The 26,820-nt window shown below is 38.3% G+C and overlaps 1 long non-coding RNA gene across 1 annotated transcript in view; it reads left to right on the top strand.

Moving 5' to 3' along the window:
- The window catches only part of LOC134729782 (uncharacterized), a 142,239-nt gene extending 116,286 nt beyond the window's left edge, over window positions 1–25,953 (top strand). The window contains exons 5-6 of the long non-coding RNA XR_010111207.1: window positions 23,712–23,776; window positions 24,107–25,953. This is a non-coding gene — a long non-coding RNA (uncharacterized LOC134729782). The remainder of the gene's footprint in view (window positions 1–23,711; window positions 23,777–24,106) is intronic.
- The last annotated feature ends 867 nt before the right edge of the window (window positions 25,954–26,820 follow it).

The following is a 26,820-nucleotide window of genomic DNA, read 5'->3' on the forward strand; positions in this document are numbered from 1 at the left end:
GCTCAGGAGAGCGTTTATAAACTTCTCCTCAAACCACGATATTTACTTGAGGATCCAGTCCAGCTCCATCCATTCCTAGGGTTACACGCTCTCTTTTTTCTTAGCGAGGTTTAAGGGGGTTGGTTATTACTAGTTCTAAGGGGTTACACTGACCACTGGTACAGGAAGGGCCACTTTTCCTTTTCTGAAGGTGGATAGGATTTTTTTCATTTTTTATCCAAGTAGCCTAAATGACACAAGACCAGTATCCACGTTCATTTTCACACAGTCCTAATTCATGACAAATGTACTTATTTTCTGCCATATAGCCTCTTTTCTAATTAAGAGAACCACATCTTATTCCTAACTTATTACTATTAATGACAGCACAGGCATCAAATTTTAAGGTGACTTCTTTGGGCACCCCTTTTTCTTCTGTTTTGGCTAACACTTTACTCATATAGTTTATGAGCCCCCACCAGTCCTCAGTCCTTAATCTTATTTTAAAAACTGTGGTCATGGGAGGCTCAGATGGGTCATAACACATCAGGTTGGTCATTTCCTCGGCTATATACCTTGTATAGAATAACATTATACAAACAAGTTCTTTTTAGAGTTCCAGTATACTTATAATAACCATAAAATAATAGGACTGTAGCAACCTTTTGTCCTACCTCAGTGACTTGATGTATACACTGGGAACAGTCCTCAGTCTGAGGAAGGTCAGTTGAAGTCCTTACTGTACAAGTCCAAATTTTAAGGAAAATGAGTCCTGCGATGAGTTTTCTCATGCTTCGGCCATGTGTGGGCCAGTCAGCTTTTGCGTGTGACTGGAGCAGGGCTTGTCCTCTTCTTCAGTCACTTTGCAGGAGTTGGTGAAGCTGCTCCTGTCCATGTACAGCTCACAGTCTACTGATGTTCAAGGATGGTCTTGGAAGTTGGGCTCACTAGAATAAACTGAGTCTAATACCTCTACACAGTTATGTTCAACTGGGTTCTCTGATACTGGGAGCAAGGCGTTGGGGTTTAGGGTGTTGCAAACTTCAGTGGTTATGCGGGGATTTTCACATAGCAAACTTTGGTACTTGGTTAATCTAGCATTTGTTAACCATTGATGTCCATTGGTATTTATCAAAGTTACCACAACATGGGGGTCCTTTATATTCAGGTTTTGCCCAAGGGTTAGTTTATCTACTTCTTGTGCTAACAGGGCCATTGCTGCCAGGGCCCTTAGACATGGGTCAAGCCTTTGGAAACCCCATTTAGTTGTTTTGAGAGATAGGCCACTGGCCTTGGCCAGGGCCCCACAGTCTGGGTTAAAACTCCAACTGCCGTTTTTTCTTTTTCTGACACATAGAGTGTAAAGGGTTTTGTCAGGTCAGGTAGCCCCAGGGCTGGGGCCAACATCAGTTTTTCTTTTAACTCATGAAAAGCTCATTGCTCTTGGTTGTAATAGATGTAGTTTATCCAATCTACATTTCTATTAACTGTCACCCACCAAAATATTGACTCAAATCCTGCAGCTATTTGATTTCAAGCTTTAAATTGATCTGGTATTCCCCGTGGGACTCCAGTTGCATCTAAATAGACATGAGAGTTGAAAGACCCATAAGGGGCTTCTCTCGCTTTACGATGTCTTATTCTTCTTCCCTCTGGTTGATGAAATGCCAGGGTGAAAGGGATAGCCAATTGGACTAAAGTACAAGTGCCACTCCAGTTATTTGGCAGAGTGCCCAGTGAAGGTCCACCACAATACCACCACACATCTGCTTGGGGATGAACAAGGGCTGACTGATTGATAAGCTCTTGAAAATTCTTAAGCTCACTGCATCCCTTCAGGTCTCCAAGGAATGCTAAGTTTCCTCCCTGTCGTGAGAGACACGAGGTGAACTTAGTGTTGGGAGACAGAAGCTGGATGGCCCTTGGGGGCTGACCTGCGGGGTGCTGGACTTCAGGATAAAGCAGAGAGAGCTTGGCACAACTTATTACTCCAGGCTGTAGAATCCTGGAAAAAAGCTACCATGCAGCCCACACCTGGTCGACTGGAGACCACCTTAGTGGAAAGGGGACAATCTGGGCCTCTGTTCTGCCATGTGCACAAGCATAACAATTGCTTTTGTTTAATGTGTGGATGGAATATTTGATCCATTCCAACCAGGCATTTGCATCTTGGTATCTTGTCTTAATTGCCAAAGTTTAATTCTTTAACTTGTATGATCCTCTAGTAAAAAAATGTATGATTTTAGGAAATTACAAAAACCGGTTGGGACAGTCCATCCTTGCTCTTTAGTGGTCCACAGAATGTTGGACCAACTACGGCATAAAAGCTCTACATTGAGTGGCAAGACTCCTGGTTGACACTGGAGTCTTTATCGAAATTTTCCCGGATTAAATTGTCCTAATTTACTAATGCCTAACCTGAGGAGAGTCAGGAGGGACAGGGGTACTTTTCTGAGGTAGAGAGCTGTCTTTGACTTGGCAAGTCCCCACAGGGTATAACAAGGCAAGCATTAAATGCAATAGTTTGAGGTGAAATTGACTTGGTTATGTTAATAACTAGATGGTCAGCAATAGAGCGATGAAAGAAGAAAGAGTAATAGAATAGATGAAAGAGTTAAATTTTTCTTAGCTTTAGTTTGGTAGGCTATTCCCCTGGGACTGTGGCCCACAACTCGAGGGGGTGGGGCTTTGACTGGGGTGTGATGAGTCCATCCCTTTTTTGCTGTATGAACAGCAGTCTCGGTGGTTAGTAGCACAAGGTAGGGTCCTTCCTAGGCTGGCTCGAGTTTTTCTTCTTTCCTCCCTTTGATTAGAAGGTGATCTTCAGGCTGGCACTGGTTTACTGGAAATTCTAGGGGTGCTACCTGTGCTACAAGACTTTTAGTTTTGAGGGAAAAAAAAGTGGAAGATAAACCAAGTATATAATTTCTAAGAGATTGACCTTTTGTTTTAAATGTGGGGACATCAACAGTGGACTTTATAGTCTTTGGTGCCTTCTTACTGAGAAATTTCTTTTAGCACCTATTTTTATTAGTTTTTAGACCAAAGAAAGCCAAACACCATTTTATATTTAATAATGCTTTTTGTATGATGTTTATACCAGATAAGCTAAATTTCACCTTTATATTAGTGGTCATTAATGTTAAACTTAGTTTTAATAAAACTTTGTAGACATATGTATTCAACTTTTAATGTCGGACCATAAGGTAAGATTTTTATAGACCTTTTTTCAAACTTTTATAATTTTTGTTGAAGAGCAGGTTAGTGCTTTAAGAAAAACCCATTGTGTTTTTACTTTAATGTCCAGTTCACAGAAAAACTGGATGATACCCCTTTAACTTTAGCTAATATGTTTACACACATAATTTACACACAATTAACATTTTAAAACTTGCTTAAACCTTTACAACAATTTTTTAACCTTTTAATATAGGTAAAAGTCCACATTCTTATGCCTCCTTATAATCCCTTTACCAAAGGTATACTTTACTTTTCTTATACACCTTGCTGTTTCTTCAATAGCTTTACATTCAGGAGGCCTAATTACTTTTAAATTATACAACATTTCTTGCATAAATTCTTTTTCTAACACACTTTTAAAATAATTTTTTTCGTGACTTTTACAGGCAATTCTTCAACATGGCTTAACTTTCTGACTTATTACAAACATTTTTTTTCTTTAAACAACCAGTTAATTTATTTCAGGAGAAGAATTTACCATATAACTTTTTTTACATAAATTTTGCCCCCTCCTTTTTTCCCTTTTATCGAAGATAACCATTCTTTTCCACAGCGAACTTCCTTTATGTCTGTGGACTAGACTGTCTAAGGCCACAAGATTAGAAATTACTATAATACATGTTACACTGTTAACTTTTAGCAAACTTTACTTTTGTTGAAAACCTTGTAAGTTTGGGATTTCAATTATCCTTTGCTATTAATAAGACCTTGTTTAGTCCAAACTAACTTAGAATTGTTATAGATGGCTTTTTTTTTTCCTTCAATTACCCGGGAGGAACCATCTATCGTCCTGTCCTGAAGTGAGTTCCTCCTAGGTCTGGTTGGACCTTTGTATGTCAATTAAGATTTAGATCTCCTGTTAGGAAACCTGGTGGGTTAAGGGAATTTTCAGTGGTTAAAGTTAAATCATCCTTTTTTTTTTTTTTTAACAGAATAGCCCCATGCTTCCTCAAGAAAAAAACACTACACTCACACCACATACACACCACAAAACAAAGAACGGGTAAAAAGGGCACACACACACTTTTACAGTTTATACCAAACCAGAATCAAAACCAAAACCAGAGTATCAAGAAAACCAAGCCAGATCAAAACCAAAACCAAAGTATCAAGCAGTTCAAGTCAAGTCAAAAATAAAAACCAAAGTGCTGGTACAGGCATGTCGTGGGTGATCAGGCCACGCTTCCACTCAAATGGAGTGGGCAAGTTCCAAAGCCCAGTCTTACCGAGTTTCAGATGTCCGAACTCCAAGTGCCAGCTCCTTCCTGGTGTTCAGCCACTACGTTGATCCTCTGTGGGGACCTGCCATGCACCGCTCTGATGATGTGTTCCACCGGGGAAAAGGCCTACCCAGGAGCCCTTTCAGGATCCGCATCGCTCAAGCTGGCCAGAGTCCCCCGCAGGGATGCTCCACAGGGAAGGGTAAGCCACCTAAGGGGCTGCCTCGACCGTCTGTCAGTTAATCACCTCATTTCCCAGTCAGGGAACCAAGAAATGTAGCAGGACAAGCCACAGACAAAACCCCTCAGACACCAAGTTGTAGAAGGAAGGGGCTTTATTCAGCTGGAAGCGTTGGCAGACTAGTGTCTTAAAATCCGAGCTCCCTGAGTGCACAATTTCTGTCCCTTTTAGGAGCTCACAATGCTAAAGGTTTCACACGAGAGGGTCGTGACTGATTGAGCAAGCTAGGGGGTACTGACAGGAGCTGCATGCACCAGTAGTCAAAGTGAAGCAGAACAGAGCAGGAAGTTTCACAATGTCCTTCCATACAATGTCTGGAATCTATAGATAACATCAGTGGCTAGGTCAGGGGTTGAATTTTAACTACTAGGCTTGGGCCAGGCAGGCCCAGGCCTGGTTTGGGTCCAGTTCTCGGTGCCAGGCTGCCTGCTTTTTGTTTTGCTTCCTTTTTTTTTTAAGACAGATATTGAGTATAAAACAATATAAAACTATCTGAGAGCGTTTTTCTCTTCTCTCATTTCCCCCCTTTGAGACTCTCACTCACTTTATTAGTACATTGTCTCTTTGTTCCCATTGGTTTCAAAGAACTTCTTGATTTCTGCCTTAATTTCGATATTTACCAGGAGTTATTCAGGAGCAGGTTGTTCAATTTCCATATAGTTGTGTGGTTTTGTATGAGTTTCTTAATCCTAAGTCCTAATTTGATTGCACTGTTGTCAGACTGTTTGTTATAATTTCAGTTATTTTGCATTTTTAGAGTGTTTTACTTCCAATTATGTGGTCAATTTTAGAATAAGTGTCATGTGGCACTGAGAAGAATGTATATTTTGTTGATTTTGGGGGGAGAGTTCCTTACCTATCTATTAGGTTCACTTGACCCAGAGCTGAGGTCAAGTCCTGAATATTCTTGTTAGTTTTCTGTCTCATTGATCTTTAACAGTGTGGTGTTGAAATCCCCCACTATTATTGTGTGGGAGTCTACCCCTGTTTGTAGGTCTCTAAAAACTTGTTATATGCATCTGGATTCTCCTGTATTGGGTGCATGTATACTTGGGATAGTTAGCTTTTCTTGTTGCATTGATCCCTTTACCATTATGTAATGCCCTTCTTTGTCGTTTTTGATAATTGTTAGTCTAAAGTCTGCTTTATCAGAGACTGGGTTTGCAACCCCTGCTTTTTTTTTTTAACTTTCCGTTTGCTTGGTAAATGTTTCTCTATCCCTTTATTTTGAGCTTATCTGTGTCTTTGCATGTGAAATGTGTCTCCTGAATACAGCACACATATAGGTGTTTACTCTTTACCCAATTTGCCAATTTGTGTCTTTTAATTGGGGCATTTAACCTCTTTATGTTTAAGGTTAATATTGTTATGTGTGAATTTGATCCTGTCATCATGATGCTAGCTAGTGATTTAGCACACTAGTTGATGCTGTTTTCTCATAGTGTCATTGGCCTTTATATATTTTGGTGTGTTTTTGCAGTGGCTGGTACTGGTTTTTCCTTTCTATATTTAGTGTTTATTTCAGGAGCCCATGCAAGGCAGACCTGGTGGTGACAAAATTCTTTAGCGTTTGCTTGTCTGGAAAGGATTTTATTTATTTTTCGCTTATGAAGCTTAGTTTGGCTGGATATAAAATTCTGGGTTAAAAATTCTTTAAGAATGTTGAATATTGGTCCCTACTCTCCTCTGGCTTGTAGGGTTTCTGCTGACACATCCACTGTTAGTCTGATGGGTTTCCCTTTGTAGGTAACCTGACCTTTCTATCTTGCTGCCCGTAACATTTTTTCCATTTTTTTTTTCAACCTTGGAGAATCTGATCATTATGTGTCTTGGGGTTGATTTTCTTGTGGAGTATCTTAGTGGTGTTCTCTGTATTTCCTGAATTTGAATGTTGGCCTGTCTCACTATGCTGGGGAAGTTCTGGATAATATCCTTAAATGTGTTTTCCAACTTGGTTCCATTCTACCTATCTCTTTCAGGTACTCCAATCAATCGTAGGTTCAGTCTTTATACATAGTCAAATATTTCTTGGACGTTTTCTTGTTCATTTCTTTTCATTCTTTTTTCTCTAATCTTGTCTGCATGCCTTATTTTAGCAAGATTGTCTTCGAACTCTGATATCCTTCCTCCCTCTTGATCAATTAGGCTATTGATACTTGTGTATGCTTCACGAAGTTCTCATGCTGTGTTTTTCAGCTTTATCAGGTCATTTATGTTCCTCTCTAAACTGGTTATTCTAGTTAGCAGCTCTTGTAACCTTTTATCAAGGTTCTTAGCTTCTTTGCATTGGCTTAGGACATGCTCCTTTAGCTCAGCAGTTTGTTGTTACCCACCTTCTGAAGCCTACTTCTTTCAGTTTGTCTATTTCATTCTCTGTCCAGTTTTGCACTCTTGCTGGAGAGGTGTTGCACCCATTAGGAGGAGAAGAGGCATTCTGGGTTTTCAGTGTTTTTGTGCTGGCTTTTCCTCATCTTTGTGGATTTATCTATCTTTGATCTTTGAGGCTGATGATCTTTGGATGGGGTTTATGTGTGTGTTGGGTGGTTCTTTTCTGTTGATGTTGTTGTTGCTTTCTGGGTTTGTTGTTGTTATTTTGTTTTTTTCCCCCTAATAGGTTTCTCTTCTGCAGGTCTGCTGCAGTTTGCTAGAGGTCCCCTTCAGACCCTGTTTGCCTGGGTATCATCAGTGGAGGCTGCGGAACAGCAGATTACTGCCTGCTCTTTCCTCTGGAAGCTTCGGGACACCAGCCTGATGCCACTCGGAGCTCTCCTGTATGAGGTGTCTGTTAACCCCTGTTGGGAGGTCTCTCTCAGTCAGGAGGCACAGGGGTCAGGGACCTGCTTGAGGAGGCAGTCTGTCCCTTAGCAGAGCTGGTGCCCTGTGCTGGGAGTATCCTGCTTGTCAGGATCAGCCACTCTCTTTAGAGCTGGCAGGCAGGAAAGATTAAGTCCACTGAACCTGCTACCACAGCTTCCCCTCCCCCCAGGTGCTCTGTCCCAGGGAGATCAGAGTTTTGTCTGTTAGACCCTGATGGGAGCTGCCAGATTTCCTGCAGAGATGCCCTTCCCAGTGAGGAGGAATCTAGAGGAGCAGTCTGGCTGCAGCTGCTTTGCTGCTCTGTGGTGAATATTGCCCAGTCCAAACCTCCCAGTCTCCTTAGCGCTGTAAGGGGAAAACTGCCTACTAAAGTTATGGGAATGATCGTCACCCCTCCCCTTATGAAACTTGATCATCCTAGGCCAACTCCAGAGTGCTGTGCTGGTAGTGAGAATTTCAAGCCAGTGTTTCTTGGCTTGCTGGGCTCCGTGGGAGTGGGACCCATTGAACGAGACTGCTTGGCTCCCTGGCTTCAGCCTCCTTTCCAGGGGAGTGGATGGTTCTCCTTTCTCACTGGAGTTCCAGATGCCACTGGAGTAGGATAAAACTCCTGCAGCTCAGTGCCTGCCCCGGTTTTGTGCTTGAAACTCAGGGCTCTGATGCTGTAGGCACATGAGGGAATCTCCTGATCCACAGACTGCAGAAATCCGTGGGAAAAGCATAGTATCCCAGGCAGGTAGCATAGTCCCTCACCACTTCCCTTGGCTGGGGAGGAAGGTCCCCTGGCTCTGTGCACTTCCCAGGTGAAGTGACGCCCCACCCTGCTTCTACTCACTCTCTGTGGGTCGCTTCCACTGCCTAACCAGTCCCAGTGGGATGAACTGGGTACCTCAGTTGGAAATGCAGAAATCACTCACTTTTCTGCATTGGTCTTGCTGGGAGCTGCAGACTGGAGTTGTTTCTATTTGGCCATCTTGGCCCCTCCCCTGATCAGTTGATTTTTAACAAAGGTGGAAAGGCAATTGAATGGAGAAAAGATAGTGTCTTCAGTAAATGGTATTGGAAAAACTAGACATCCATAAGCAAAAATAAATAAATAAATAAAAATGCACCTCATACCTTATAGAAATAAGTCAAAGTGGATCACAGATCTAAATGTAACACATAAAACTATAAAACATGTAGAATAATAGAAAGGAGGAAATCTTCAGGACCTAGAGTCTGGCAAAAATGTCTTAGATATGTCACCAAAAGCCTGATCCATAAAAGAAATAAGAATAAAATTGACTTTATTAAAATGAAAACTCTTACTTTGCAAAATCTTTGTTAAAGAGAATAAAAAGTCAAGTGACAGACCTGAAGAAAATATTCGTCAATCACATATCCAACAAAGAACTTCTATCTAAAACACGTAATGAACTTTCAAAACACAACATTGAAAAAGAAACAAATTAGAACATGGACAAAGGACATGAACAGACATTTTACCAAAGAGGATCTATGGGTGGAAAGTATGCACATGAAAAATGTTCAATATCATTAGCCATTTAGGGAAGTGCTGACAGTGATGAGATAAGATTGCACAGATATTAGAATGGCTAAAATAAAAATATTGATCATACCAATGCAAGGATGCAGAGAAACTGGAACTCTCATAAATTACTGATGGGAATGCAAAGTGGTACTTCAACTCAGGTAAATAATTTGGATTTAAAAAAATTGAACATGTCCTTTTCATATGACCCAGCAGTCCCACTCCTAGGTGTTTTATTTAGAGAAATGAAAACTTAAGATTATACAATAAACTGTACATTGTTTATAGCAGCACTTTTATTAATAAATAAAGAGTATGAACAACTCAAATGTCCTTCCATAGGTGACTAGATAAACTTTGTTACATCCATACTATGAAATACTATTCAGGAACAAATTGGAATAAGCTATTGATACACACAAGTTGGATGATTCTAAAAGGCATTATGCTCAGTAAAAGAATGCCAGTCTCAAAATGTCACATACTCTATGTTTGGTTTTGTATGACAGTCTTGAAAAGATAAAGTTATAGTGACTGACGGCAGATTACTGGTAGCCAAAAATTAAGGGTGGGGGAAGGTATGACTACAAAAGGATAGCACAAAGGAATTTTGGAGGTGGTGGAAAAGTACTGTATCCTAATGAGGCAGTGGTTATGTGAATCTATACATATGTTAAAATTCATAGAACTATATATGAAAAAAGACTTAATTTTTAAAATAAAAATTTCAAAGGCTGAAAATAATTGGAGGACTTAATGGATTTCTTAGCAAAGGAAAGAAACTATTACTCAAGAGGCCTTTGACTTTTGGCCCTGCTATATACCACAAGCATTTTGAGTAAAGACTGAGTAATCAGAAGAATGTCAATCTGCTTTGTTCTGCCTGAGGTGGGTCACTTGCATACATTAAGAGCTACTAACTTGTACACCTGAAGTTTCTGGCCCTGCTTTCACATTTCCCCAGGAATGTAAGGGGAGACTGGGCAGGAGGCTCTTGTGGCTTTAAGGATCCTACTTGGTTTGTCTTTCCTCATTTTCTCTGCTCTATCCTTCAGTTTATAGGTAGGACTTTCCTGTACTATTCATACCCAGAACTGTCCTGAAGATAATGTCCATTAGTGTAAATCTAAAAGAATGTGGGTAATTTATTTATAGGTGCCCTCATTACCGTTTTATCACCTCCAGGTCTATTGTGTTCTCTCTGCTAGAAAAACAATTATTTCTATAGTCCTTGACTCTTCTCCTGAATAAGATCAGGACAAGATCAGTGTAGGGAAATGATGAGTGTGACGGAGTTTGGAAATAGGTGAATCAACTCTGAAGCTGTTGCAATCAACCCAGAGAGTGGGCTTAAGACCTTAACTATGGCAGTGATGGCATGAATATTAAAGAAGGGCTGGCCTTGGCAGATACTTCAGAGAGAGAAACTATAGAAGTTATACTATTTGTATATGCATTCATCAGTAACCCCAATTCCCTCCCCCTTACTGTCTGCAATTTCAGGCTTGCTGGGATTATGAACAGGGCATATGGGCTAGCTGTAAATCCAATCAGTGAAAGCTAGAAATCTGTCATCTATCCCTGATTGGCTTCAGATTTGGTGAGCACAGAGATATCCATTCTGGCTTTACCAGGGCAGTACCTCTGATTTTCAGAGCCAGTTCTTCCTTAAGAGTGTCTAAATACCTATACCCTGCTTTTCTATACTTCTGTTTTTGCTGTGAGACACAGTAGTGATTAATTTTTTAAGGCAGTGGTTCTTAAATTTTGCTGCTTGTTGGAATTACCTGTTGATCTTCAGAAAATACTAATGTCTGGGTCTTACCCCGCAGACATTCTGATTTAATGTATATGGAGTGTGACACAAGTGTCAGAAAATTTTAAAGTTTTCATGTTAAAATATCCATAAAATTTTGGAAACTACCACTTTAAGAACTTCTGTATAATTATTACTGGCAACATAGCTTGGATGGAAAATGTATTCTGGGAGAAAAACCAGAACTGACTCCTTGACAAGCCAATGCATTAGTCGTGGTATTGATACTTTCTAAATGAATGATCCAAATGAAAGGACAAGGTTTGCTGAAGGAAGATTGTGTACCTCACCAGCATAAGAGATTGGCCATCATGAGTGAACTATGGTTTATGTGATAGAGAAATGTAAATGACCAGATTTGTATTTTAAGTGGAGTCTTTAGAAGTATTATTGAAGATGGAACCGAGGACTAGAGAGAAGATTATTAGAATGGTCTGATCAGGGAGTGAGGATGTGGGAGTGCAAATAAGAAAGAGAGATTGGATTGCTTGGCAGACCCTGTCTTCATGTCATTCACTCATCTATCCACAAGGGTAGCAGAGGTGGAAGAGCAGACAGATGTGGCAATATGGTGATAAGGTGAACCCTACACAGGTCTGCTCACCACAAGGAGGCAGAAAGCAGGAAAAGCAGAAAGTGCCAAAGGAGAGGATATACAAGATGTCTTAATGAGGAGTTACTGATCCAGTCATGGCCAGTGTGAGTAGCAGCACTTGCTCCCTGTGGGAGAGCATTAGTCTACTCTTTATGGGGTTGCAGACTGGATAGGGAAAAGTGTAGGAGAGCAGCAAATAGGATGATGATATTATGTCTCTTTGAAATCCCTATGTATATTGGGCAGAGGACAAGGTATAGGACTGGCATACTGGGCAGTATGGTTGCTGTCCTTGAAGGCCTAGGAAAATTCTCTTGACATGAATAGAGGAAGTTGAGTGAAGAAGAAGTAGGGGAACCCTCTGGTAGTTTCTCTTTAATCTCTGAGTGAAAGACCTTTTTTTTTTCCCTCTGCTGTGGCCGGAATCTATTTCCAGAGGATAGCAGTATCATATGTTAATTAATGACAATAATTCTGGAGCCAGGCTATTAAGAGTTATATCCTAGCTTCCCTAATTCCTAGCATGCAAGGCTTTGGGAAATTTTTTAACTTTTCTGTGCTTCAGTTTCTTCATCTTAAAACTTGGATGATTGTACCCACCTTATGGGATTCTGTGCAGGTTAAATCAATTTATTTCTGTAAATTACCTATAATACTCCATAAATGCCAATGATTACTATTACTATCAATTGCAGAAATTCTACTCAGGATTTAAGGCTTTTATTCTCATTGTTTAGGCAACACTGTCTCACATGTCTGAATGCTGTGCTGCACTGTTGACTGTCACTGTTGGGGATATTGGAAGATCACAAGAAACTCCTGATCCTGAATACTGGCCTGAGCCTCTTTTGGAAGAGGCCTTCCAGAACCCTACTCTTGCTAGAACTGAATGCCAGAGCTGTGTAATGGGGACATCCTGTTGTGAACTTATGTCCTTTCTGGACAAATGTATTCAATTTGAGGCAGCATGCCCAATGGTTAGCCACTCAACCTCTGAACCCAAACCCCCAGCTCTACTGCTTAATAGCTATATAACCTTGAGAAAATTCATTAATATTCCTGTACTTCAATTTTATCATGTATAAAATAAGGATAATAATTTTACATGTCTTATGGGGTTGTTATGATGATTAAATGGGTTAACATTTCTTAAAAATACTTGAACAGTGCCTGATACATCGTAAATGCATATATATGTGTTTTTAAAAATAGACAATTCTATACCATTAAATGTTAACCTGGCTTTGATGCAGCTAGTTGATCAAATAATCTAAATCTTTGTAATTGGATAGTAATAGAAAAGAAGGAAGAGAAAGAGAATATGCATGTTTACAAAAGCAAAGGCCTAGGCTTTGGATGTGGTGAGGACAGACATCTCTGAGATGTCCTTAATTTTATCCACTTCCATTGAATGTTATTTGCATTCACCTCTTGTGCAAAATAAGAACCAAAAGGGAGTCTTCCTTATCTCCCTTTCCTCTACATCCATACATAATGTCTATTGTGCCCCCAAGAGCTCTTCTAAGTGTCTAGAACACCACAATAATCAAAGAGACATGATTTTTCCATCACAGAGCTACATTCAGATGGTAAACACACTGAGGTTTTAAAGAGATAATTTTAGTGGCTTGTTTAATGTGGCTTAATCTGAAGGGACACAGTAAAACCAGAGGAGGTTAATATCCCAGCACCTAACCTATATAGGCAGAAACATCCAAATATAGATGGAAGGAAAATTGACATGAACTAGGCCATGCTAGCAGGAAAAGATGAGAAGGATCAGATTTTAAGATAGAAGCACAGTAGCAGTATGAACCTACAGGATTTGGCAGGAGTTTGGATGTATTTGAGCATATGTATATAAGGGTACTTTCTGACCAAATAAGGGGATAGTAAGGCCATTAACAAAGAGAAGGGAAGGGGAGGAGAAGAAGGGAAAAAACACTCTTTTGTGTGCTATAATTGCTGTTTGAAATGAATTACTACTGAGAGGGGATTTCCACAAAATGTTTCTGGGATTTTTTGGAACCAGGGTCTTTATTTGGGCAACCCTGCACCTACTGCCTGCATCATCGAGCCTACCCTCTGCTGGTGTGTGCTGAAGATTACATGATCAAGGCTCTTAAGTGTGTGATGGAAGGTGCTCAATGGGAATTGCATCCTTCCAAATGGAGACTGCCAGGGAAAAGTTTTCTGCATGCTAAGGTGATTTCTCAGAGCTGAGACCAAGTGCATGGGGGTCTGTGATCAATGCCATGTGGGAGCTGCTCCTTACAGTTGACAGATAGCCAGGGTGTCCTCAGATGGAGTTTATGAAACCTGAAGTTTAGCAAAACATTTCATATAATGATCATATTAATTTCTCAAATTGTTTTTCTTTTTAACCCAATCTAGTATAGGTGACCGTGCAGACTCTTCAGAAATAGACATTGGCAAACTTTGCTCAGAAAGAGTCTGAAAGACATACAAGCGGCCAAGAAACATGAAAAAATGCCTCACATCACTAATCGTCAGAGAAATGCACATCACAACCACAATGAGATACCACACCAGTCAAAATGGCTTTTATTAAAATTTCAAAAAATAACAGATGTTGGGGAGGCTGTGAAGACAAGGGGACATATGCAATGGTGGTGTGTATATAAATTAGTTCAGCCACTGTGGAGAGCAGTTTGGAGATTTCTCAAAGAACTGAGTTGAACTACTGTTTAACCCAGCAATTCCATTGCTGGGTATATACCCAAAGGAAAATAGATCATTCTTCCACAAGGACACATGCACCTGTACATTCATTGCAGTGCCCATCATAATAGCTTAAACATGGAATAAACCAAGGTGCCCATCAATGGTGGATTGAATTAAAAAAAAGTGGTACAAATACAACATGGAATACTATGCAGCCATGAAAAAGCATGAAATCATGTTGTTTACAGCAACATGAATGCAGCCAGGGGCCATTATCCTAAGCAAACTAATTCCAAAGTATAAGTAATTATACTTATTGTATAAGTAATAATTTATAAATATTTGTTTTTTCCTTGAAAACCAAATACTGCATGTTCTTACTTACAAATGGGAGCTAAACAATTGGGTACCCATGGACATTAACATGGGAGCAACAGACACTGGAGACTACTAGAGGAGGGAGAGAAGGAAGAGGTCAAGGGCTGAAAAACTACCTATTGGGCACTATGCTCACTACTTGGGTGATAGGTTCGGTCATACCCCAAGCCTCAGCATCACACAACTTACCTTTGAAACAAACCTGCACATGTACCCTCTGATTCTAAAATAGAAGTTGAAAAAAGAGCCTCAGTATCCCTTTTACTCATGAAAATGTGTTATGGTAAACCTGAAATATTAAAAGCATTTCCCTTATCTATTGTACATATCTCACTCTTTAAATTTTTAAACAATTATTCTGGATATGTAATAGCTGTACATATATATAGGGTCCATGTGAAATTTTGATACAAGCATACATTGTGTAATGATAAAATAGAGGTAATTGGGATATCCATTACCTCCAGCTTTTACTTTAGTTATAGAAGGTACATAGGTAGGATTGTTACATAAGCATATTGGATCCAGATAGTGAGCATAGTACCCAATAGGTAGTTTTCAACCCACATCCCCCTCCCTCCTTGCACTAGTAGTCCACAGTGCTTATTGTTATCACGTTTATGTCCACATGTGCTCAATGTTTAGCTCCAACATATAAGTTAGAATATACATATTTGGTTTTCTATTCCTGTGTTAATTCAGTCAGGATTATAGCCACCGGCTCCATCCATGTTGCTGCAAAGGACATGATTTTATTCTGTTTTATGGCTATGTAGTATTTCATGATATATTTGTACCACATTTTCATTATCCAATCCACCATTGATGGGCACCTAGGTTTATTCTATGTCTTTGCTATTGTGAATAATAACATGGTGACAAACATATGAGTGCATGTGTGTTTTTGGTATAATGATCTATATTCCTTTGGGTGTATATTCAGCAATGGAATTGCTGGGTGGAATGGTAGCTCTGTTTTTAAGTTCTTTGATAAATCTCCAAACTGCTTTCCACAGAGACTAGACTAATTTACATTTCCACCAACAGTGCATAGGCATTCTCTTGTCTCCACAGCCTCACCAGCATTGTCTTTTGACTTTTTAATAGTAGCCATTCTGAAAGGTGTGAGATAATATCTCATTGTAGTTTTGACTTGCATTTCTCTGAGGATTAGTAATGAGCATTTTTTCATGTTTGTTGGCCGCCTGTATATCTTCTTTTGAGAAGTGTCTCTTCATGTCCTTAGTCTACTTTTTAACAGGGTTATTTTTTTTTTACTTGTTGATTTGCTTAAGTTTCTTAAGGATTCTGGATATTAGACCCTTGTCAGATGCATAGTTTGTCAATATTTTCTCCCATTCTGTAGGTTGTCTGGTTTTTATTGATTTTCTTTCTTTCTTTCTTTCTTTCTTTTTAACTGTTCAGAAGCTCTTTTATTTATTTAGGCCCTACTTGTCAATTTGTTTCTATTGCAATTGCTTTTGGGCACTTGGCCATAAATTCTTTGCCAAAGCCAACGTTAAGAAGGATATTCCCTAGGTTTGCTTCTGGAATTTTTTGTTTGAGATCTTACATTTAAATATTTAATCCATCTTCAGTTAATTTTTGTATATGGTGAAAGGTAAGGATCTACTTTCATTCTTCTGCATATACCTAGCCAGTAACCGCAGCACCATTTACTGAATAGGGAGTCCTCTCCCTATTGCTTGTTTTTGTCAGCTTTGTTGAACATTCCCTCCAGGGCAAGTTCATCTATGTGCTCCAGGTTGGAACTCCCACATCTAGGGGGTCACCTCAGGAGAGCATGCCGAAAGCATGCCCACTTGGCCAGTTTTACAACTTACTTCTGCCCAGGAAGGTGCCAACTCAACTTTCTGGTAGATAAGGCACAAGCTAGCAGGGAACCCCTGCCCTTGCTCATTTCCTCCCCTACCTTATAAAAATGTCTACTTTTTGCTGCAAAGGCAAAACAGCACATTTACAGCAGGACACTTTAAATGTGATACTTCTTCCAAGCTAATTTTAAAATTGAATTTCTTTTTTTGTACCAGTACTCACGCTTGTTCATTGGACACTACATGTGGTAAGCCACTAACCTGTTTTTCGATTGCAATATGGCAGTTCTATTTTTAGCTTTTTGAGGAACTTTCATACCATAAGTGGTTTTAGTAATATACATTCCCACTGGCAGTGTACAAGTGTTCCCTTTTATCCATGCCAGCATCTGTTATTGCCCATTTTTTTATAATAGCCACTTTAACTGGGGTGAGATGATAGCTCATTGTGATTTTAATTTGAATTTCTCTGATGATTAGTGATGTTGAGCATTTTTTCATATACCTGTAGACTATTTTTATGTCATCTTTTGAGCAATGTGAATTCAAGTTCTTTACCCATTTTTAATCAAATTAATTTTTTATTGAGATGTTTGAATTACTTATATATTCCAATTATTAATTCCTTGTTAGATAAGTTGATTGCTAATATTATCTCCTGTTCTGTAGGTCATCTGTTTATTTGTTGATCCTTTTCTTTGCCATGCAGAAGTCATTTAGTTTGCTATGCTTCCATTTGTTGTTTTTTGCTTTGATTACCTATACTTTTGTTGTCTTACTCAAGAAGTGTTTATGCTGACCAATGTCCTGGAGCATTTCTCCAATATTTTCTGTTAGTAATTTCATGGTTTCAGGTCTTAGGTTTAGGTCTTTAATCCATTTAATTTGATTTTTGCTTATGACAGGAGATAGGGATCTAGTTTTATTCTTCTGCATACAGATATTCAGTTTTTTCAACAGTGGTTATTGAAGAGTTTACATTTCCCATTCTTGAGGAGTTTACACGGTTTATTTTTAGAAAACCGAATTTTAACTTTAATTCAGAAGGTACATTGCAGGTTTGTTACATGAGTATATAGGATGATGCTGAAGTTTGGGTTATGAGTAATCCCATTACCCACATACTTAGCATAGTACCCAATAATTAGTTTTCTAATACTTAGCCCTTTATTTCTCTCTCCTCTCAGTAGTCGCAAATTTCTTTTGTTGCTATCTTTATATCTATGAGTACCCAATGATTACACCCTACTTAAAAGTGAGACCATGCGGTATTTGGTTTTATGTTTCTGCATTAATTTGCTTAGGATAATGGCCTCCAGCTGTGTCCATGTTGCGGCAATGGTTGCCTGTGTCTTTTTTGTGGAATGAATTATTTTCTTTTGGATATCCAGCCAGTAATGGGAATGCTGGGTTGAATGATAGTTCTAAGATATTTGACAAAATTCTAAACTGCTTTCCACAATGGCAGAACTAATTTACATTCCCACCAACAGTTTATGAGCATTCCCTTTTCTCTGTAGCCTCACCAGCATTTGTTAGTTTTTGACTTTTTAATAGTAGCCATTCTGACTGTTGTAAGATGGTATCTCATTATGGTTTTGATTTGCATTTTTTGATGATTAGTGATGTGGAGCATGTTTTCATATGTTTGTTGGCTGTTTGTATGTCTTCTTTTGAAAAGTGTTTATGTCTTTTGCCCACTTGTTAATGGGGTTCTTTGTTTTTTGCTTGTTCACTTGTTTAAGTTCATTATAGTTTCTAGATATTAGGCCTTTGTTAGTTTGTGAATATTTTCTCTCATTCTTCAGTTTGTTTAATCTGTAGATTGTTTCTTTTACTGTGCAGATGCTCTTTTTAATTAGGTCACATTTGTCCATTTTTATTTTTGTTGCAACTGCTTTTGAGGAATAAGTCATAAATTTATTTCTAAGACCAATATACAGAATGGTGTTTATAGCATTGTTTATAGAATTCTTATAGTTTAGGTCTTGAGTTCATTTTTGTATACAGTGAAAGGTAGGGATACAGTTTAATTCTTCTACATGTTGATAGCCAGTTATTCCAGAACCATTTATTGAGTAATGAATTCATTCCTCATTGTTTATTTTTGTGAACTTTGTCAAAGACCAGATGGCTGAAGGTGTGCAGCTTTATTTCTAGGTTATTTTGTTCCACTGGTCTATGTGTCTGTTTTTATACCAGTACCATGCTGTTTTGGTTACTGTAGCCTTACAGTATAGTTTGACATTGGGTAATGTGATACCACCAGCTTTTTTTCCTTTATATTAAGATTGTTTTAGCTATTTGGGCTCCTTTTAGGTATTTGGGCTCTTTTTAGGTTTCACACAAATTTTAGAATTTTTTTTAAATTATGTGAAAAATGACATTGGTAGTTTGATAAGAATAATGTTGATTCTGTAAATTGCTTTGGCCAGTATGGTTATTTTAATTATATTGATTTTTCTAGTTTATGAGCATTAAATGTTCTTCCATTTGTTTGTGTCATTTATGATTTATTTCAACATTATTTTGTAAAACTCCTTTTAGTTAAATGTATTCCTAGGGATTTTTTTGTGGTTATTGTAAATGAGATTGCATTTTTGATTTGACTATCAGCTTGAACATTATTAGTATGTAGAAATGCTACTGATATTTGGACATTGCTTTCATGTCTTGAAACTTTGCTGAAGTTGTCAGTTCCAGGAGTCTTTTGGCTGAGCCTTTAGGGTTTTCTAGGTATAGAATCATATCCTTTGTAAAGAGATATAATTTTATCTCTTCTTTTACTATGTGAATGGCTTTTATTTCTTTCTCTGATCTGATTTTTCTGGCTAGCACCTCCAATATTGTATTGAATAGAAATGGTGAGAGTGAGCATTTATGTTTTACTCCAGTTCTCAAGGGGAATCCTTCCAGTTTTTGCCCACTCTGTATGATGTTCACTCTGGGTTTTATTATTTAGATGGCTTTTATTATTTTATGGTATGTTTCTTTGATGTCTAGTCTGTTGAGAATTTTTATCATGAAAAGATGGCAGATTTTATTGAAAGTCCAGAACTTCTTTGTTAGTGTTCTGCCCTAAAAGTCTGTCTAATGCTGTCAGTGGTGTGTTGAGGTCACCCAATTTTATTGTGTGGTTGCCTCAGTCTTTTTGTAGGTCTTGAAGTATTTCTTTTATGAATTTAGGTACTTCAATGTTGGGTGCATATATATTGAGGATATTTATGTCTTCTTGTTGAATTGAAACATTTATCTTTTTTACTGTTGTTGGTTTGAAATCTGTTTTATAAGAATTTATCAGAATAGTGATCCCTGCTTATTTTATTTTCATTTGCATGGTAGATCTTTCTCCCACCCTTTACTTTGAGACTACGTGTGTCATTACATGTGAGATTTGTTCCTAGAAGACAGCAGATGGATGGGTGTTAATTTTTTTATACAATTTGCCCCTCTGTGCCTATTAAGTGGGGGCATTTATATCATTTACATTCAGTGTTAATATTGATATATTAGATTTTGATCCTATCATGAAGTTGTTATGTTGTTGATTTGTTTGTAGTTTCTATTATGTGGTTTCTTTATAGGGTTTGTGGGCTAGGTACTTAATAGGTACTTAATTTAAGTGTTTTTTTTTTTTCTCGGATGTTCTTTGGTTTCCATGTTTAAAACTTCCTTAATGATCTACTGGAAGGCTGGTCTAGTGTTGATAAATTCACTTAGCACTTGCTGATCTGGAAAAGATTGTATTTCTCCTTCACTTATAAAGGTTGGTTTGGTGGGATATGAAATTCTTGGTTGGAATTTCTTTCTTTTAAGGATGTTGAAAGCAGATCTTCAGTCTCTCCTGGCTTGCAAGTTTTCTGCTGAAAAGTCTCCTTTTAGTATAATGGATTTCCCTTTGTACATGATCTGACCTTTTTCTCTGGCTGCCTTTAAGATTTTATTTTTAGGAGTTATCTTGGACAGTTTGGTGACTATATTCCTTGGTGATGTTTGCCTTGTATAGTATCTTGCAAGTTGTATTAGTCCATTTTCACACTGCTAATTAAGACATACCCGAGACTGGGAAGAAATAGTTTAATTGGACTTATAGTTCCACAAGGCTGGGGAGGCCTCAGAATCATGATGGGAGGCAGAAGGCATTCTTACTTGGCAGCAGCAAGAAAAAATGAGGAAGATGCAAAAGTGGAAACCCCTGATAAAACCATCAGATCTCATGAGACATATTCACTACCATGAGAACAGTGTGGGGTTAACCACCCCCATGATTGAAATTATCTCCCACTGGGTTCCTCCCACAACACGTGGGAATTATGGGATTTGAGACAAGATTTGGGTGGGGACACAGAGCAAAACCATCTCATAAGTGTCATCTGGATTTCTTCTATATAGTTGTCTACCTCTCTAGCAAGATTAGGGAAGGTTTTTTGAATTGCTCTCTCAAATATGTTTTCAGAGTGTCAATGTTGTTTACTTTTTCTCCCTTCTCTTTCAGGAATGCCAATAATTAATAGGCTTCATTGCTTTGTATATTTTCATATATCTCAAAGACTTTGTTTCATTTAAATATTTTTTTCTTTATTTTCTGTCTGGGTTAGTTAAAAAAACTGGTCTTCAACCTTTGAAATTCTTTCTTCTGCTTGATTCAGTCTATTGATAAATCTTTGTTCTGTATTTTGAGATTCCCTAAGTGAGTTTTTCAATTCCAGAAGCTCCGACTGATTTTTTTCTTAAGATGTTTATCTCTTTCTTTATTTCCTTGATTGCTCTAGAAATTTTTCATGTTGATTTTCAACGTTGTGTTTGATATTGTTATGTTTCCTTGCAATCCATGCTTGGAGTTCTTTATCTGACATTTCTTAGTTTCCATTTTGATTAGGTAACATTGCTGGAGAGCTATTGCGATTTTTTGGTGGTGTCACTACATTCAGATTTCTTTTAGTTTCTGAATTCTTGTGCTGGGCCTTGGGGGAAACGGGGGGACAAGGTGGGTGAGGCTGCCTACTGGTCCCCCAATGGCAGGCACAGGCACCAGCACCAATGGAGAATCCAGTGGGTGACTGCCAAGTGCCCAGAGATGTGCCTAGGCACGGAGCAGTGAAACTTCTTCATCCCTAAGTTCTCTGCATGGGGATTGTGGTTGACTATACTCTTAATCCAGGACAGTGGGTCCTCTAGATTTTTGGAGATCTGCTGGGATGTGGAGTACAGAGGACACCCCTGCACCACAATTTATGTCCAAGAATGGTAGGGCAACTTAGAGTGCTAGTCTACACAAGTGTTAGAAATGCCGGGAGATCTGCCTACATGTTGAATACAGAGTGTCCCCACTGCACCTCAATCTATGTACAAGAAAGGTGGACTGGGTCAGGCTGTTCATCTGGGTGCAGGGGTTCTCTGAATACCTGGAGATTTCTCTGGGCATGGAGTGGAGAGGGCCCTGCTGCACCACAATCTGTGTCCATGGAGGGTGGGGCATTTCAGGCTGCTGGTGCCAGCAAGTGGGTTCTCTGAATGCCTGGATTTCTCTCTGGGGGTGGAGCAGAGAGGGCCCCACTGCACCACAATCTCAGAGGAACAGACTGGGGCACCCAGCAATGGCACACACAGATTGGTTCCATGTCAACACACTGACTCTGGCTTCAAGTCTCTTTGCCCATGAGAAACTTTAGCTGTAGCAACTCTCCTCCTTCCCCAGGCCTGTGGCAGGAGAGAACACTATTTCATCACCTACTGCTGGAGCATTATTCATGGTTCTTGCTGTGGAGGCCCTTACCCCACTCCAGAGCAGTTCTTCAAGTTCCTGGCCCAAGAGTAAAATTCCTGCATGGCCATGCATCCAGGTCAGCAAAGGATGGCTGACTCTTTATGTGCTTTAATTAAAAATGGCATTCCACTCTCAGTCCTGCATCTGGGAAAACATCTGCACATTTTCGTGGTGTTTTTTCCTCACAGCATCTCCCATCCAAGTTAGCTCCAGGATTTGGGAGGAACAAACTACTCTCCCTCAGCTTGAGTTGCTCAGATCCGCAGTGGAAAAGATGGTAACAGAGGGAGGCTCTCAGCCTCTCTCACGTACTGCAGCTTCACTCAGTTTTATCAGTGTTTACCTGCAGACTGTTTGCCAGCATTCTCTTCCCCAGGATCTGGCGTGTCCTTCATTTTTCCAGTGGAATTTTGTTTTACTCCTTCAATTAAAATTCACAGAGGTGATCTTTATGCACTATCTTGCTATTTCCAAGTGGCTAGGCATGCTAAAATTCTCTAATCTCGTATCTTGGAAAGAAAAATAAAACTTACGTGGTTCTTAAAACAGGGATTATAAGGTATCGGCTTCTCTAGGGCAAGCTTTAGCTTCTGAAGGAAGGAAGTTGTTTTATATTCAGGCATTATATATCCATGAGGGCAAGTCTAGTACTCTCAGGATGCCTTGAAATCTTCTCTAAAATCATCTGGTTTATTCAGTCTTTTATTCCTTTAAAAGTTTTAGTTTTCCTTATGTTTATTGTCTCCTCTTCTCTACCTGTATTGACTACTCAAAAACATTTAGGTGTCTTCCTGTGTCAGATGGGAAGAGTCAGGTGTTTAAGTTTTTAGTTAATATTTTGGCTGGGGATTCAGAGCTTTCACATTCCTATCCTAACTCTCTCTCCTTTTTCCCCATGAGATTTTCAGATAAGCTATACACAGAGGGGTAAGTAAAATAATTTTATTTATACACTCCATTATTGTATGATTCAGTGTTTGCTAACCCCCAGGATGGTGCTCTGAACAGCTGAATTACAGACAATGACCTAGGTTCCAGACCCAAGTGATGGCTCTGCTATTTCTCCGGAAGATAAGAGCAAAGGTATACTGCTCTCTTGTTTGGATCCTATGGTATGTAAGGGGTTCTAAGCTTTTCTACTTTAAGTCCTCTTTTACTCCCAGTTCTGTGAGTTCCTAGACCCACTTCTGGATGCTTACAAGAGTGCATTATGGCAGAATACTAGATAAAGTATGGTCATTCATCAGTGCTCTTTAATTTCTACTTACAATCTCATTCCTAGGATCCATGGATTTTCCTCATCAGGCCCACAACTTTTATTTTTTTCCACAGGTTTGGATAAGAAACCCAGGAGCCTTGGAAGTAAGGAGTAGCAATGAGAAACTCCTTAAACCGTCTACTGCTAAAAGTTGGTGCCTCTGAGTTCACCATATTCTAATCTTTTATTTCTTTCATAAAATAGAAAGACTTCTGAACTAGAAGTCTGGAGTCATTAGTGAAATTCCTAGTAGCAAAACTAGCTACATGAGGCATTTTGTACAGGATGATGTTCTGAGATCTGTGAGTTGATGTACAGATGAAATGCCAGTTTTTATTTTCTCCAGGTGCTCATAGTCTGAAGACAGGTAGAAACAACCATATATCAATCTTTAAACAAGAGATTTCAATGGTGAGTGTACTAATATAAGTCTGGGTATCCCTCATCCAAACCCTCATCTACTGAATACAAGCTATAAAAACTTGCAAACATTTTTTTTTTACCGCAAATCTACTATCTGATAGGAAAACTCATTATAATTATTGCATAAACCAGTGTAAATGTTTAAGTAGTAGGCAGGTTTGGGAGTTAGAGAATATAGAGTTCCCTGAAGTCATAGTTCATTTATTCTCTTAGTGGGTTTTGTTTTGTGCTCCTCTTGTCTAATCATTATTGCTATTATCTTTCCCTTCATTTCCTTGGGATTTTAACCTTAAGGAGTCCTATGTTTTTTCATTCCAGGTGCTTGAAGTAAATCAATATTAAGCAAACAGCTGAGTTTTTGGGCCTAATAATGAAAATTTGCCACATCTGTGCTTTGAAAAACTGTCTGGAGCTGGGGAGTTAATGCAAATTTAAGAGGATGTACAGTGAAATAGAGAGTGGTGGCAAGGTGAACCACTCAGGAGAGGTTTGTAAAATATTCTGATCCATGGACATGGTATATCACACCACTTATTTAGTTATTCTTAATGTCTCAGCAATGTTTTTTAGGTTTTAATATATAGGTCTTGCTCACTTTTTAAATTATTTCTAATTTATAATTTTGATACTACCCTAAATGGTATATTTTAGAACTTTATTTATTTTGAAAGAATTATAGGTTCATGGGAAGTTGCAAATGAAGTACAGAGAGGTATCATATGCCTTTCACATAGTTTCTCAAAATGGTTACCTCTTACCTAGCTTAACTACAGTATCAAAACCAGAAAACAGAAATTGGTACAATATATGTGTGTATGTGTGTCTGTGTGTGTGTAGACATTTTATCTATGTGTATTCTTTTATTTTTTAAACAATTTTTGATGTATAATTGATATACAAAAAGCTGTTCATTTTTAATGTATACAACTTTATGAGTGTGAAGATAAGTATTTACCTATGAAACCGTCAACACAATCTATGGCATAAACATACCCAACATCTCCAAAAACTTCTCCCATCATCTTTATTATTATTAATTTTTATAAGAATGTAACTTAAGATTATCTTCACAAATTTATAAGTATACAATAAAATATTGTTAACTGTAGGCACTATGCTGTACAGTAGATTTCTAGGATTTATTCATCTTGCACAAGTGAAACTTTATACCCATTAGCAGCAACTCCCATTTTCCCCTCACCCAACTTTAGCAATCACCATTCTACTTTCTGCTTCTATGAGTTTGACTACTTTAGACACCTCCCATAAGTGGAATCATGCAGTATTTGTTCTTCTGTGACAGGCTTATTTCACTACCAGTTTATAATGTTTTTCAGTCTATCTCTTTGTATAGCTTGTATAATGGTTTTTCTAGGTGTTACATTATATACACATAATTTATCACAGTCTGCTGGTGGTGTTCATGTCATTCAAATTGCTTTTCTCCTAAAGGTACAAGTTTCATTTCTCACACAGCTTTTAATATCTTTCTTTCTAAAAAATTATTTTTATTAATTTATATTAAACATACATATTTTGGGGGTACAATAGATAATTTAATACATTTATATAATTTGTAAATATCAAGATAGCATAATTGGGATATCCTTCACCTTAAAATTTATCTTTTTATGATAGACACATTCAAATTATTCTCCTCTAGCTTTTCTGAAATATTTAGTAATGTGGGTGTGGTGGCTTATGCCTGTAATCCCAATAATTTGGGAAGCCAAGATGCAAGGATTGCTTGAGGGCAGGAGTTTGAGACCAGCCTGAGCAACAAAACAAGACTGCCATCTTCACAAAAAAATTAAGTATTCAGTGATTTGTGGTGGTGCACACCTTTAGCCTTAGCTACTCAGGAAGCTGAGGTGGGAGGATTACTTGAGCCCAAGAGTTCAAGGCTGCATTGAGCTATGATCAAGCCACTGCACTCCAGCCTAGGTGACAGAGCAAGAGCTTATAAAAAATAATGATATATCATAGATTATTGTAAACTATAGTTACTCGACCAAAGATCTTTTCTTTGTCTTTAGTTTTCAGAATCTAGACTTTAATGTGTCTTGGCATGGATTGCTTTATTTTTTGCTTTTATTATTATTTTTAATTAAAAATTAACCTATAATAATTGTACATATTTATAGGATACAGTGTGGTATTTCGATAGGTGTATACAATGCATAATGATTCAATCAGAGTGATTAACATATCCATCACCTCAAACATTTATCATTTCTTTGTGTTAGGAACATTCAAAATCCATTCTTCTGCAATTTGAAAATACACAATGCATTGTAATTTTTTTTTATTATACTTTAAGTTTTAGGGTACATGTGCACAACATGCAGCTTTGTTACATATGTATACATGTGCCATGTTGGTGTGCTGCACCCATTAACTCATCATTTAACATTAGGTATATCTCCTAATGCTATCCCTCCCCCCTCCCCCCACCCCACGACAGGCCCCGGTGTGTGATGTTCCCCTTCCTGTGTCCATGTGTTCTCATTGTTCAATTCCCACCTATGAGTGAGAACATGTGGTGTTTGGTTTTTTGTCTTTGCGATAGTTTGCTGAGAATGATGGTTTCCATCTTCATCCATGTCCCTACAAAGGACATGAACTCATCATTTTTTATGGCTGCATAGTATTCCAATATACATTGTAAATTATAATCATTCTATAATACTATAGAACACTATAATATATTCCATTCTTTTAGCTGTACTTTTATATCTGTTTGTTAACTTTTGGCTACACCACTCTCTGTTACTTTTTCCCACCTCTTCTAACCACTATTCTACTCTCTACTTCTATGAGAACATTTTCAGCTTCCACATATGAGTGAGAACATGTGGTATGGCATGGATTTATTTGTTTTTTTCCTTTTTTGTGTTTGCTCAACTTAATGAATCTGTAGCTGTGATTTTTTTATTTGCTTCAATATGTTTGTAATTGGTAATTGAAGCTTTTTCATGTTTTTTTTTACAAATCTTTATCTGATAATTTTCACATCACTGTCATTTTGATGT

This window comes from Pan paniscus, chromosome X (genome assembly GCF_029289425.2).
Source record: "Pan paniscus chromosome X, NHGRI_mPanPan1-v2.0_pri, whole genome shotgun sequence".
Lineage (NCBI taxonomy): Eukaryota > Metazoa > Chordata > Mammalia > Primates > Hominidae > Pan > Pan paniscus.